The sequence below is a fragment of the Tachypleus tridentatus genome, chromosome 3 (assembly GCF_004210375.1).
Source record: "Tachypleus tridentatus isolate NWPU-2018 chromosome 3, ASM421037v1, whole genome shotgun sequence".
Taxonomy (NCBI): Eukaryota; Metazoa; Arthropoda; class Merostomata; order Xiphosura; family Limulidae; genus Tachypleus; species Tachypleus tridentatus.
Genome location: NC_134827.1, coordinates 51,637,640 through 51,653,703, shown reverse-complemented (window position 1 = coordinate 51,653,703; position 16,064 = coordinate 51,637,640). Strand labels below are relative to the sequence as shown.

The following is a 16,064-nucleotide window of genomic DNA, read 5'->3' as shown; positions in this document are numbered from 1 at the left end:
GTTTTGAACTTGCAAGCTGTGAGTAAACTGACTAGTAGCTGCAACATGACACAACGCTGTACTGTTAAACTGGCTGTTCTCTACCTCTTCCAAATAAATAATTGTTCAAATGCTTCATGTAAAATCATTGGTGTAAGGTTTACAATTCTTACCTACATTCTGTTTCTCTGTTTTTGCAACCAGATAATGGTGGAAAAAGCTCAGGATATGTAAAATGACCAGCGATCAGCATGGTCAGTGCTGTGGATAATGTAAGTGTATATCCTATAGAAAACTGTGAAGGCTGGATATTTATTGGTGCTGGAGAGAAATTCAGTAAAAATTGAGTGTATTTTTGTATTTAAGGATTAACAATTTAGCATAATTGTTGAAGACTCATGGTCTGAATAGTATGGAATTTAACTTTCACTTTTTTATCTATTCAAGGCTGAAACATTATGAAAGTTGATGTAGTGAGAAATCTTCTGTGTTATAATGAGTATGACCTGTAAGCTTATTTCATTTTGGATGTATTTGATGGGAATGATTTAGGTAGCCTCGGATTGTGGAATAATGCACTGGGACTTTTGAATCACTTAAGAGTATGATGCAAACACTCTCTTTGTTAAGAAGAAGATGACCAAAGAAGGTCGAAATGTTGTTCTGCACTTTATTTCAACTAAAGTTTTAATACCCACACCAGCTGTCTTGAGAATACTGTTTAGTCTTTCTTGAATTCAGAGATAATCTCCAGTAGTAAGGCATTTATAACAAAGAAACGAAGTATATACTTGAGAAGCTAATGCATTAAGGAAAGATGTTTCTGTTATTTAAAACAAATGTTTAAGTTTTTCCCATGTTGTCATTGTCCATTTTATTTTCTATAAAATAACCATTTTCTAACCCTGCTAGTGCAGTGTCTTCTATTTGCATGTTGGCAATCATTGAACCTGAATACAATAGTTCTTGTTATAACTTGTTCAGCTGATATTTGGACTCTTCAAAAATTAAATGTAATGGTCGATATATACCTACCTCTGTTAATAAAACAAAGTTTTCCTTTCTACATTGTAGCTATATTTTTATTTGTCTCTTATTGTGCTTATTGTTTTCAAACTTGCCCAGTGAAAATTGAAGTACCTGAATATAAATTCAAGATATCAGAAAAATGCACTGGCTCTAGAAGTCGTAGTATAAAATGATAAAAACCTTATAACATGAGTGCTTTCAAAAGGTGGACGTTTATTTTTTGCAGTCAAACTGGGAATGGTTTTTATTGTTTTGTGTATGTCTGTGTGTTTATTACAAAATAGTAGACCAGTGTGTCATGAAAAACAATTTGAAAGATTCAATTTTTGTTAGATTTGTAATTTCTATACATCTTAGGAATAAGAGAAAAGGTATTAATTGTCAAATAATGAGCCTCATAATTTCTCTTCTATTACAATGTGTTCTCCTCATGGTTTTTCTAATGAAAATGGTTGGGCGACACTGCTCTGCATTTTTGTATTTCATGTCATACCAAATACACCTTGGTACTGGAAGATTACGAAATACAATTCTGAGTGGTTGATAATTAGTAAATACAGTATTGAGTGGTTGATTATTATTAAATACAGTTTTGAGTTGTCCATGATTACTGAATACAGTTTTGAATAGTTGATGATCAGTAAATACAGCTTTGAGAAGTTGATGATTGCTGAATTCAGTTCTGAGTAGTTGATGACTACTAAATAATGTTTTGTTTAGTTGATAATTGATGAATACAGTTTTGGGCAGTTGTTGATTACTAAATACAGTTTTGGACAGTTGATGACTACTAAATACAGTTTTGAGTAGTTGATGATTAGTACAGCCTTGAGTACTTGAAGCTTACTAAATACAGTTTTGAATAGCTGATAATAACTAAATACAGTTTTGACTAGTTAATGATTACTCAATACAGTTTTGAGTAGTTGATGATTACTGAATACAATTTTGAGCAGTTGATGATCACTGAATACAGTTTTGAGTTGTGGATGATTGCTGAATTCAGTTCTGAGTAGTTGATGACTACTAAATAGTATTTTGATTAATTGATAATTGATTAATACAGTTTTTAGCAGTTGATGATCACTGAATACAGTTTTGGGCAGTTAATGATTAATAAATATAGTTTTCAGCAGTTGATGAATACTGAATATAGCTTTGAGTAGTTGATGATTATTAAATACAGTTTTGGACAGTTGATGATTACTTAATACAGTTTGCAGTAGTTGATGATTACTGAATATAGATTTTAATAGTTGATTACTGAATATAGTTTTGAGAAGTTGATCATTTCTGATTACAGCTTTGAGCAGTTTATGATTAGTAAATACAGTTTTGAGTAGCTGATGAATACTGAATACAGTTTTGAGTGGGTGATAATTACTGAATACAGTTTTAGGCAGTTCATGACTATAAATACAGTTCTGCATAGTGGATGATTACTGAACACAGATTTAGGCTGTTGATTATTACTGAATATAGCTTTGAGTAGTTTATTATTACATAATACAGTTTTCAGTAGTTGATGATTAGTAAATACAGTTTTGAGTGCCTGATAAATAATGAATAAAGTTTTGAGTAGTTAATGATTACTAAATACAGTTTTGACTAGTTGCTGATTACTAAATATAATTTTGGGCATTTGATCATTATAGAATATAACTTTGAGTACAGTTTTGGGCAGATAATGATTAGTAAATACAGTTATCAGAAGTTGATGATTACTGAATACAGTTTTGGAGTAGTTCATGATTTCTGAAAACAGTTTTGGCCAGTTAATGAGTAGTAAATACAGCTTTGAGTTGTTGATTACTGACTACAGTTTTGAGAAGTTGATGATTACTCAATTCAGTTTTGAGTAGTTAACAATTAGTAAGTACAGTTTTGAGTAGTTGTTGATTATTGAATACAGTTTGCAGTAATTGATGATTGCTTAATTAAGTGTTGAGCAGTGTATGAGTATGGAATACATTTTTGGCAGTTGATGATATGTAAATACAGTTTTGAATAGTTGATGCTTACTAAGTACAGTTTTGAGTAGTTGGTACTTACTAAATCCAATTTTGAGTAGTTGATGATTACTGAACACAGTTTTGAGTAGTTTATGATTACTGAAAACAGTTTTAGCCAGTTAATGATTAGTAAATACAGCTTTAAGTAGTTGATGATAACTGAAACAGTTTTTAGTAGTTGATGATTACTGAACATAGTTTTGAGCAGCTGATGATTAGTAATTTCAGTTTTGAGTATTTGATGATTCCTGAATACAGTTTTGGACAGTTGATGACTACAGAATACAGTTTTGAGTAGTTGATGATTCCTGAATACAGTTTTGGAAAGTTGATGTTTAGTAAATACTGTTTTGAGTAGTTGATGCTTTCTAAATACAGCTCTGAATAGTTGATGAGTAGATATTTTGTTGGTTTTCACTTTTTAGAAATGTGTATTAACCTATTATTTTCGAAATAGTTTTCCATAGATGCTTAAACTACCAATTTGTATTCTTTTCAGGTATAATGAAACAGGATGTGTGTGAGCAAGTGATTTTAGACCCGAAGTTAATAGCTATACACTACGTAAGGACCTGGTTCTTTCTTGATCTCATTAGTTCAATACCATTGGATTACATTTTTCTCATCTTCAATCCAGACTATAGGGATAAGTTTCAGATTCTCCATGCCGGCCGTGCTCTACGAATACTGCGACTGGTCAAGATGCTCAGTTTACTCAGGTTATTACGACTGTCGCGATTGGTGAGATATGTGAGCCAATGGGAAGAAGTATATGTAAGCATTAATATTTATTTGTTTCTTTATTAAACCCAATAATATTAAATTAAATGTTATTGTTGCTTCCTTCAGGCAAAACATATTTAGAAAGAAGCAGTATTGTTTAACAATGCAACAAAAATTAATACCTCAAACTAGTGGCTAACAGAAGCAGACAGTACAGTAATGCTTGTTCAGGAACTAATTATTTTAACATATTGTTTAACACTCAAACAAAAAAGTTGGCTAACATAAGCAGTCCCTAGAGTAATAGTAGACCTGGCACTGATGGTTTTTATATATCGATTAAAAATACAAATCAGTGGTTGTTTGCCACAAGAGGACAATACAGTAAAGCTGAGTCATTCACTTGTGGTTCTGATATATTGTTACACTACACATGAACAATGCCATGGATACTATAACAAGGATAGCCTAACAATAGAAACAAATCACAAATAATTATCTAATAACACTGAGGACATTATGATAAGGGTAAAGCTTACACTGATGATTTAATACTCACATATTATAGACTTGCTTAAACAAGCCAAGAAGCAAGGTATAAGTGTTAATAGTTAACCCTGGTGATGAACTGGATATTCTAAATGCTTTTGTCACAAAACTCATCCCATAAGTGAATGCCTTCGAGAGAGATGATTTCAAACCAGTTGAAGCAATAGTATGTAAAACTAAGTTAACTATTTAAAACACTTGGAGTAGTAAGTTTTAAAGCTAAGTTTAATGAATGAAACAGTAAAGGCCTTAAGATATAAAAACTAAGTTTACAAACTAAACAGTAGAGGTAATAAGATATACTAACTAAGTTTACAAACAATTGAAGTAGTAAGATTGATATAAAGTTAAGTTTACAAACAGTTGAAGCAGTAACTAACATGTAAAAACTAAGTTTACAAACTAAACAGTAGAGGTAGTAAGATATAAAAACTAAGTTTAGAAACAGTTCAGTTAGTAAAATATAAATACTAATTTTACACAGTAAACAGTAGAGGCTGTAAGGTACAAAACCCAAGGTTAAAAACTAAATAACAGAGGTATAACTATACAAAACTAAGTTTAGAAGCAGCTTGATTGAATTTTGTAGCAGTAAAATATCATTGGTTTTTGAATTTGGTGGTAGCAAAATATCAGTTGTTTGATTGAATTTTCAGTAGTGAAATATCAGTGGTTTTACTAAATTTTGTAGTAGTGAAATATTGGTTGTTAGTTTGAAATTTGATGTTGTGAAATATCAGTTGTTTTTGTTTGAATTTTGTAATCGTGAAATAGCTGTGGTTTCTTTTAATTTTTTAGTGGTAAAATGTCAGTTGTTTCTGTGAATTTTGTAGCAGCAAAATAACAGTGGTTTGATTTAATTTTGTAGCAGTGAAATACTTGTGGCTTAATTTAAAATTGTAGTAGTGAAATATCAGTATTTTAATTGAATTTTGTATTAGTGATATATCAGTGATTTGCGTGAGTTATGTGGTAGTGAAATATCCGTGGTTTGATTTAATTTGTTGTATTGAAATATCATTTGTTTGATTTAATTTTGAAGGAGTGAAATATTAGAGTTTTGTTTGAAGTTTGTAGCAGCGAAATATCAGTTGTAGGTGTGAATTTTGTAGCAGTGAAATATCAGTGGTTTCTTTGAATTTTGCAGTCATGATATATCAGTAGTTTCATTTTATTTGGTAGAAGTAAAATAACAGTGGTTTGATTGAATTTTGAAGAAGTAAAATAACAGTGTTTTGATATCATTTTGTAGTAGTCAAATATCAGAAGTTTCATTTCATTTTGTCAGTAATGAAATTCAGTGGTGTGATTGAATTTTATAGCAGTACCTTCTTTGAATTTCATAGGAGTGAAATATCGGTGATTTGTTTAATTTTGTGCTAGTGAGATATCGGTATATATTTAATTTTGTAGTAGTGAAATATCAGAGGTTTGTTTGAATTTTATAGTATTGAAATATCTGTGGTTTGATTTAATTTGATAGCAGCGCTATATTTGTGGTTTCTTTGAATGTTTAGTAGTGAAATATCACTTTTTGTTTGAATTTATAGTAGTGAAATGTCAGTGGTTTGTGTGAATTTTATAGCAGTGAAATAACAATGATTTGATTGAAATTGGTAGTAGTGAAATATCAATGGTTTGATTTAATTTATCGCAGTGAAATATCAGTGTTTTGAGTTAATTTTGTAGCTGTGAAATATCAGTGTTTTGAGTTAATTTTGTAGCTGTGAAATATCAGTGTGTTGAATACATTTTTTAGCAGTGTTTTGAGTTAATTTTGTAGCTGTGAAATATCAGTGTGTTGATTAAATTTTGTAGCAGTGAAATATCAGTGTTTTGAGTTAATATTGTAGCTGTGAAATATCAGTGTTTTGAGTTAATTTTGTAGCTGTGAAATATCAGTGTGTTGATTAAATTTTGTAGCAGTGAAATATCAGTGTTTTGAGTTAATTTTGTAGCTGTGAAATATCAGTGTTTTGAGTTAATTTTGTAGCAGTGAAAAATCAGTGTTTTGAGTTAATTTTGCAGCTGTGAAATATCAGTGTGTTGATTAAATTTTTTAGCAGTGAAATATCAGTGTTTTGAGTTAATTTTGTAGCTGTGAAATATCAGTGTGTTGAATAAATTTTTAGCAGTGAAATATCAGTGTGTTGATTAAATTTTGTAGCTGTGAAATATCAGTGTGTTGATTAAATTTTTTAGCAGTGAAATATCAGTGTTTTGAGTTAATTTTGTAGCTGTGAAATATCAGAGGTTTGTTTAACAATGTAGTAGTGAAATGTCAGTGATTTCATTAAATTTTGTAGCAGTCAGATATCAGTTGTTGGATTGAATTTTGTAGTATTGAAGTATCAGTAGTTTGATTTAATTTTGTATCAGTGAAATATGAATGGTTTGTTTAATTTTGTCGGAGTGAAATATCAGTTTACATAAAGTTTGTAGCAGGAAATATCAGTTTACTTAAATTTTGTAGCAGTGAAATATCAGTGGTTTGATTTAACTTTGTAGCAGTGAAATATTAGTGATACGTGTTAATTTTATAGTCATGAAATATCAGCAGATATGATATTATCCATTACTATTCAATGTTTTTAAAGATTTGTAAGACAAATATGATAGTAACTGTTACTAATCAACGTGTTTAAACATTTGTGAGACAGATATGACATTAACCATTACTAATTGTAACGTGTTTAAACATATGTTAGACAGATATAATATTAACTCTCAAAATACAACGTGTTTAAATATTTCTAAGACAGATATGACATTAAGGATTACTATTCAACGTGTTTAAAATTTCTAAAACGGATAAGATATGAACCATTACTACTCAACATGTTTCAAATTTCTAAGACAGATATGATATTAACCATTACTGCTCATCATGTTTGAACATGTGTAAGACAAATATGGTATTAACCATAACTTCTTGCAACGTCTTATAAATTTCTTTGACAGATATGATATTAACCATTGCTACTTAATGTGTTTAAAGATTTGTAAGACAGATATGATATTAACCATTACTACTTGCAACGTGTTTAAACATTTGTAACATGAATATGATATTAACCATTACTACTCAACGTGTTTAAACATTTCTGAGACAGATATCATATTAATTCTTATTACTCAATTTGTTTAAATATTTGTAAAACAGATAAGATATTAACCCTTACTACTCAACGTGTTTAAACATTTGTAAGACATATACGATATTAACCATTAGCACTTGCAATGTGCTTAAAAATTTCTAAGACTGATATAATATTAACTGTTACTACTCAACGTTTTTAAACATGTCTAAGACAGATATGATATTTACCATTACTACTTGTAATGTTTTTAAACATTTCTAAGATAGATATGATGTTAAAAATTACTAATCAATGTGTTTAAACATTTCTAAGACAGATATGATATTAGCCATTACTATCCAACATGTTTAAACATTTCTAAGACAGATATATTAACCATTATTACTCAACGTGTTTAAACATTTCTAAGTCAGATATGGTGTTAAACATTACTACTCAACTTGTTTAAACATTTGAAAGACAGATGTGATATTAACCGTTACCACTCAATGTGTTTAAAGATTTGTAAGATAAATATGATATTAAGCTTTACTACTTAACGTATTTAAACATTTCTAAGACATATATGATATTAACCCTTACTACTCAACGTGTTTAAGCATGTGTAAGACATATATGATATTGACCATTAGCACTTGCAACATAGTTAAACACTTGAAAGACAGCTATGATATTACTACCCAACGTGGTTAAGCATTTGTGAGACAGATATGGCATTAACTATTACTACTTGCAATGTGTTTAAATATTTCTGAGACAGGTATGATATTAACCACTACTATTTAACTTTTTTAAAAATTTCTAAGACATATATGATATTAACCATCACTACTCAACTTTTAGCAAGTCAGTCTTACAAATGTTTAAACACGTTGCAGGTAGTAATGGTTAATATTATCTGTCTTACACATGCTTAAACATTTGTAAGACTGACTTGCTACTCATCATTATCACTCTCAGGTATCTACGTTTTTCTAACATTGAGTGGCTACTGGTCTTTGTTATTTTCTAATGTTTGAACAATACAGTGTAAAATTAATTGTTGAATCAGTATAGTAAACCTTTATTTCAAACTCAACTTTGTTCAAGTCTGTTTAAAGAAATCACTTTATTTTTATGACAGTGTTTAGTAAGTACAAATGTGTCATCAGTATGACATGAAATTGTTAAAGAAAAATGTGCAGTTTTTAGGTGTGCACATGGACACAAACACATCTCATAAACCAACTTCTGATATCATCATGTTTGTAACACATCTCATAAACCAACTTCTTATATGCTGAAATTTTGTTTTAGCTTTTTTATAGTCATTTGAAAGTTTTTCTTAATTTCATATATTTTAAATTTTACTCTTTGATCAGTCTTATATTGGAAAGTTATCTTTATATTTTGAAAATGGAGCAAAATTTCTTTGCTTGTATGTGATGTTTTGAATGATAGCTTATTAAAAAGTTTCATTCTGTTGACAGGTTTCAAAAATGCTTAGTTGGTGTCTGATGTATCCTTTGTGTTATTAACGAACTTCGATTTTACAGTTATTGTATGACTTAAAGTATATTATCATTACGTAATTTTCAGGTTCTTCATTTCTTTGCTAGGTTCCTTCGTAATTATCAATATTGTACACACTTTTTCTCTTCCCAATATTGATGAATTTTTGTCAATGTCTAACTTTTCATTGTTTTGTTTTATTTCCATTTTTATCCTTCTTTTGCTTTTTGCCTTTGACTGTTTACTTACTGCATGATTAGGCCTACTAGCTACTGCTGTTGATGTTTTCTGCTCATAGTTTTGCACTTTCCGTTAAAGATATAGAAGTGATCTTCTTTAGAGGCAGACGAAACAAGTTGTGCTGGTGGTGAAGTGACCAAGATGAACCTTATCACTGCCAAACATCAGAAGGTTACTTTTAAGTTACAAGCGTCGTCAACGTGGACTTCAGCTTGTATTGTAACATGAACAGTTGAAGAAACGCTATATAGTTCAGAAGTCATTATAATAGAAACGTTATAAATATTTCTTTATATATATACATTGAATAACACCACTAATACTTTTTATACATAAATAACTAGTGCCTAGATGAGATCTAAACATACCAGTTTCCAACATTATTAGCTGAAAACATTATGGCAAAATACTTATGATGTAGGCCTAATATTAAGACAGCATTACACTGTGAGGTGAGATACGTTGGTCAAAGATCTAAAGATGCTTCACTGTGTAAAACTGAGGTTGAGTACCATTAGTGTAAACCAGGGGTGTGCAACATTTTTCGTCGGTGGGCCATATAACCAACTTCATCAATCAAGCGGGGCCACTTAAAAAACAAGCTTATTCGCGTACATGCACAATAAATTAAAAAAAAATTCTCAAAATGCAAGCAATAATATTTTATATTTTTGCATGAATGATCATTTTAGTGCGACACTTGAAATTTAGAGTCCTTGCAGAGCTTGTCAATATCAGCTTTGACAGAAGTGGTTGCCACTCTTAACTGACTGGTCAAATGTTCATCAGTCAGCTGACTTCTACATTTGGTTTTGATGAGCTTCATTTTGGAGAAAAATTGCTCACAGCAGCAGGTGCTACCAAAAAGGGAGGCAATTCTTTGTGCATGACGGGACAAATTGGAAAACTTTTCACGTACACAGAGTTTGTAAAAGTCTAGCAAACTGTTTTCAGAGAATTTCCTTTTAGTGTCCATGTCAGCCTGCAGTTCAATGAGTTCCATTTGGCAATCATCAGGACTGTCTTCCACTGCCAAATCAAAGGTTGAGCGAACAATTTCAATCTAATTTCAGTTTGTCTGAAATCTGGAAATCTGTTTGCAAACTCATCACGCAGCTTTTGTACACTGGTTCCATATTTGGTGCAATCCAGATTAGGAAATTCCAGTTTCCTGGTTGCAAGACATGTAAAATGGGTCAATATGGCTCTTCTCAACTGAACCTGGAAAAGTTCCAATTTCTTCTCAAAAGCACAAATATGCTCAAACAACTTATTCACAAGTTGACTTTTCCCTTGTAGTTTTAAGTTTAAATCAGACAGATGCTGTGTAATGTCTGTGAGGAATGCTAAGTCATTCAGCCAGTTCTCATTGCTCAAGAAGTCCACATTCTGACGTTTGCTCTCCATGAAGAACTTAATCTCCTCTCGCAGATTCCAGAATCTCTTCAAAGTAGCAGCTCTACTAAGCCAACATACAGCAGAGAAGTACAAAACATCTGAATACTCACTGTCCAGCTCATCTAAAAAAGTTTTAAATTGTCGATGATTTAATCCTCGTGTTCGAATATAATTTACGCATTGGACGACATTTTTCATGACTTCTGCAAAATCCAGAACTTTGGTGCACAAGCTCTCTTGGTGAATAATGCAATGGCTTACAACTACGTCTTGTGCTCCAATTGCAGTTAGAAATTTCTTGGTGAATCCATTTGTCCTACCTGTCATGGAAGGAGCACCATCTGTTGTAACACCACATAATTTATAAGGATTCAGTTCAAACTTTTCTACAACCTTAAGCACTTGTTCACAAATATCCTGTCCTGTGGTTGTGGAGGAAAGGCTTGCCATATCTAAAAATTCTTCGAAAACATCAAAGCCTGCAGTAACAGCTCTGATGAAAATGACAAGTTGGGATGTGTCATTGATATCAGTGCTTTCATCCAAAGCCAGACTGAAAGCTTCACACGAATTCAATCTCTCTTTCAAAGTTTCTTTGATGTCCTCTGAAAGATCTTTTGTCCTGCGTGAGACAGTAAAGCGGGAAAGGCTAGTTTGCTCCACCAAATATTTTTCTCTGGACATGCATATTCTGTGAATATTGTTAAACAATTTTAATAAATTCTCCATCACTGAAAGGCTTTCCTTTTCTGCCATACATTCACAAAGCTTAAAACTCAGTTTTGTCACCAGTTCTGAATTTTTCTTGAAAGTGGTAAAACACCTTGTTGCTTTTCAATGGATGTTTTAAATGTTCAATTTTGTCCTTTCGTGCCTGACCAACAATTTCATCAAACTGGGAGGAGTGCTTAGTTGCGTAATGTCGCTTAATATTGTACTCTTTCATGACTGCAATTGTAGTTTGACAGACGAGGCAGACAACACCTTGATTATGTGGGACAACAAGATATTTTGTGCACCATTCACTGTTGAATAACCTTCCCTCATCATCAATTTTCGTTTCTTAACTGCTGACATTTTACTAGCCCTGAAATCAAAACAAAAATTATTCTCACGAAAATAGCAAAGTAGAAAAAACATAGAATTTATTTACACATGGAACCTCTTATGGACAGAAACACATGTTTCTAAATTGGCATCCCGATCATAGCCTTCCGGTACTTAAATTAATTGAGAATAGCAAAATACAGTGTGACCTCGCCTATTCGCGGCCCCGCATATTCGCGGGTTATGCGCGAACTGCGTTTTGTAGGTCACAGAGACTGAAAGGGCTTTTGAGGAGATTTCTGTTGTATTTACTCAATCAAGCCGTTTTATCAATTGTCGTCTTTACCAAACAAGATTGGACTGCTATTGGCTGACTGCCTCAGCTTCCCCAACAACGCAAACGGCAAAGCACAGCCCGGTAACGCACGGTACAATTTAGTGAAATACATAACAGTATGCAATATTGCTACATTATTACTGCATCAATGAGTATAAGTATCATTAGTGTTTGGGAAGCATTTCATATAGTATATAATCGCATACATATACGTTTTAAAACTGCATCCAATATTCGCGGTTTTCGCTATTCGCGGGAGGGTAAAGAACGTAACCCCGCGAATAACGAGGTCACACTGTACATAGAATCAGATGCATCTGAAAGCAAAATTTTAATAAATTCAGTAAAGTCACAACAATATGCTAAATAATAATCAATTTACCTTCAATCTCTTGTAGTAACTGTAAAAGGTAATAAAATTTTCACCAATAATGAATGACGGACAGCAGAGGTTAGGGAAAATTGTCGCCAGCGGGCGAAGGCGAGGTTCAGGACATGACGTTGAGTCGTAGACAATAGTGCTAGTGCACGTCATCTATTCATGCCCTAAGGAGGCCGACCAATCGAATTCGGCCTACTCCTCTCTAGCAAAGATAATTTTAGAAGTTTGTCGAGTCGAAGCCTGGGAATCCCGTAGGATCGATGCTTTTAAAAATATTCCATTTGCGTTGGATTACAGATCAGGCCACATGGTTAGATTACAACAACTAGGGCCACACTAAATGGCTTGGCGGGCCGGGTTGTGGCCCGCGGGCCGCCTCTTGCACACCCCTGGTGTAAACAATTTGTAACGTAGGCCAAAGATTAAGACAGCATTACGCCGTTACTTCATGATGTAAACCTAATAACAATATTGCTTTATTTCTATACATCATGATGTAGGTTTATAGTGAAACGTTGTTATATCCCAAATCTGTAGCCCTTATACCAACGTTCATGAAGTAGGTCTAAGCCTGAAACTTTGATATATCGAAATTCATGATGTAGGCTTAAAAACTTAGTATTCTGTTAGAGAGACATGTTTAAGAAAAGGACATCATCATAATATGGATGGTGTTTACTGTTGGACATCATGTTTTGATATGAGGAACATCTTTGTTCTTCATGTCATTGAGGTAGGTTAGGACAACTGTGTGAAGTTGTGACGTGTACGTGATCTATTTCCGTACTATGTATAAACAGTGCTGTTCAGAAACCTTGATATGTGAATTTCAGAGAACATTATTACCATAAAAATGTTTAATTGTTTGAATCACTAATAATTCTAGTAGATGGTTTTAAACTAAGTGTGATTTGTAAAGGCATTCAAATAAATATAAAAAACTATTAAATACGTATTTAGAAACAAATGTATATGCTGGTGATAGTTTATTGGTTATATTGCACACTTGTAGTTTTATGATTTTTCTCACTTTACTGTAGGAAATACACTCAGCATATTAGAGTCGAAGGCATGTCATAAGTGTAAAGGCCATCATATATTTAGTCAGACACGAATAGCCAAATACTTACTGGTGGGTGCTACTGACCAGCTGCCTGCCCTTTAAGATAACAGCTCAAAATTAGCAATAGCTCTGTGCAAATAGCATTTTATGTAGCTTGGACAAAGTTATGAAACAAATGGACATCTCGTATGGGGATTCTCTCTCAGCTATTCTGTTTCAGTATTCAAATCAAACATGAAAGTTTATGTTAAAATTATGACAGCTGTTATCCTGCTATCTTATGATTGTTTCTTTATTTGATTTTCAGTTTTATAAAGGGATACAGTTAGCGTAATGTAAGTTAAGTTTTGATCATTTTAAATACAGTTACCTTTACTGGCCATTTCATAAGTATAAAATGTAATTATAGCAAGGAATTGCCTGAACTTTATCTAGTAAATAGTATGCTGGACTCTGACTTAAAAAGACCAAAACTGAGACCATAATATTATACTGAACATCCTTTACCCTTTCAGTTGTTGGGAATTATGACGAATCTTGCTAGTTGGTTGAGCACAACCATGTTAACAGAGGATCTTCTGACTGCACCTCAGTCTGTCTTTACGTTGTTCTCTTTACCTGTCATCTGATGACGTTGTTATGAAGTTGCTGTTGTCTTTTATCATCATCACAGACACAATTCACTCTGAAGTGACATATATATTGATGATGGTATGGATGTGTGGAGCAGTTGCTCTTGGAACAAAATATTTTTATTTTCAGTGTTGGAGAAGCCACCTATTTCTGTGTCCCAAGTTACAGTATTATCATCTTATTTGTTTGCTTTCTCTCCTTTGATTTGGTTGACAGTTACTTATTGATAATTCTCCTATCAATCAGTGCAAATGGTTATAAATTTCTATCATCCAAAACTGTTCCATTGTTCTTATTAATTGCATTCTGATTCTAAGGTCCATTTCGATATACACAATTTTGTAGTGACTGGGAACGAGTTATTAGGACTTAAAAAGCAAGCTACCATTCCTTCCTTCAAGAATCTTAAAGTCAAATATGCAAAGGCATTAACATACTCAACATATGGAATAGACAAATCTTTGTCTGAGGTTTTTCACTAGCTAGGCTATCGATTAGAGTTTTATGCTTTTGCCAGGAGCTCTAGATGAAAATATTGGGTCATGTGCATCATCAGGGGCTTTCTACGCTTCTCTCATCCGGAGTTTGTACACAAAATTATCTGAACCTCCACTATACCTGTGAAATCTCAGCACATGACTTACAGAAACTTTCTGTACAACTGAAACAGTCATGGATTTGTAATAACCAGAATACATGACTTTACAGAAGCTTACTCTGCTACTGAAACAGTCATAGTCTTGTAATAATCTGAACACATGACTTTACAGAAACTCTGTATTGATAATTGTGATGTGTTTACAAAAAAGTTCATGGATTATATTTTGACCTCTTCAATAAACAGTAAATTATTTCTTCTTATTTTAAAAAACCGTTCATGGAGACGTTGATATTTACAATGAACTTCACGAATTGTAACTTGATATTTCAGATAAGTAATATATACTTAACAGCACCTTTTTAATAAGAGCTATAACACTTGCACACTAGCAAATTAATACATACAGTAGTCATGGTTTGCACAACTACATCCTCTTACTAGCCTGGAGCATCGAATGTTCTTATCTCTAAAGATAAGAATGTGGTTAGGGTAGAGAACCCTCTCACACAAGATATTTCTGCTGGGCATATTTTCTGTTTACTAGGTAATAAATAAAATAATGATTGGTCAAAAGACAGAAGTTCAATATCAACAGTTATTTTCATTGAATTAAAATAATTTTATTCAAGTACATGCACTCCAAATCTTGTAATACAGTCCCACGAACATGCACTCCAAATCTTGTAATACAGTCCCACAAACATGCACTCCAAATATTTTAATACAGTCCCATGAACATGCATTCCAAATCTTGGAATACAGTCCCACTATATTTCTGAGCCTTTTCTCCATTCAAATTTATTCTTGGGACCCAATGCCCATGTGCAGTAGAAGATTAGTACAAAGACTGTCAATAAATATGTGGTCAAACACTGACTTCATTGTTGTCTGCAGATACTTCTTAAGAGTGAAAACTGGCATACCAACCTGTAATGCTTGACCAAGTGCATCAAGAATGATTGATGAAGTAGTTTTGAGTACAAAACAGGACCTCAAACATTGTTTATTGGAAGTCTAAATAATTCTCATTGAGATAACAATGATATTAAGTATTATATGTTTGAGTTCCATGAAAAGATTATTTTGAATCTAGAAGTAGAGGCATTTTATAAAGTTATCTCTGATGTCACGTCAAAGTATTACCTACCCTAGCTGTGTCTGAACAGTGATCAGGCAAAAGGTAAAAGAGGGATATAACAACAGAGGTTCTGTTTTCTTGTTTACAAAATGGTATGTATTTGTGAGACTAATAGTCTTTTATAACCAGCTACCAAACTTCTTTAACAGACTTGGAAGGAGTTCCCTCTTAATTTAAAATTTTGTTTTTCTTTATTGTGTTTTTTTTTTTTGTCCGTAAGGGAAGTGAAGACTACTCGGGTCATCAGGCAGAGTCACTGGTTCCTCCCCTAACGGCCAAGCACAGTTCACTGACCTGTGATCTAGTATGTTTGTTCCAATAATGTTAAAGTACCATGGTAG

The 16,064-nt window shown here is 32.5% G+C and overlaps 1 pseudogene across 1 annotated transcript in view; it reads left to right on the top strand.

Moving 5' to 3' along the window:
• Positions 1–16,064, top strand: part of LOC143246822 (potassium/sodium hyperpolarization-activated cyclic nucleotide-gated channel 2-like) — a 61,654-nt pseudogene that overhangs the window by 19,764 nt on the left and 25,826 nt on the right. The window contains exons 4-5 of the transcript XR_013026177.1: positions 3,520–3,794; positions 15,944–16,027. The product of XR_013026177.1 is annotated as a potassium/sodium hyperpolarization-activated cyclic nucleotide-gated channel 2-like (transcript). The remainder of the gene's footprint in view (positions 1–3,519; positions 3,795–15,943; positions 16,028–16,064) is intronic.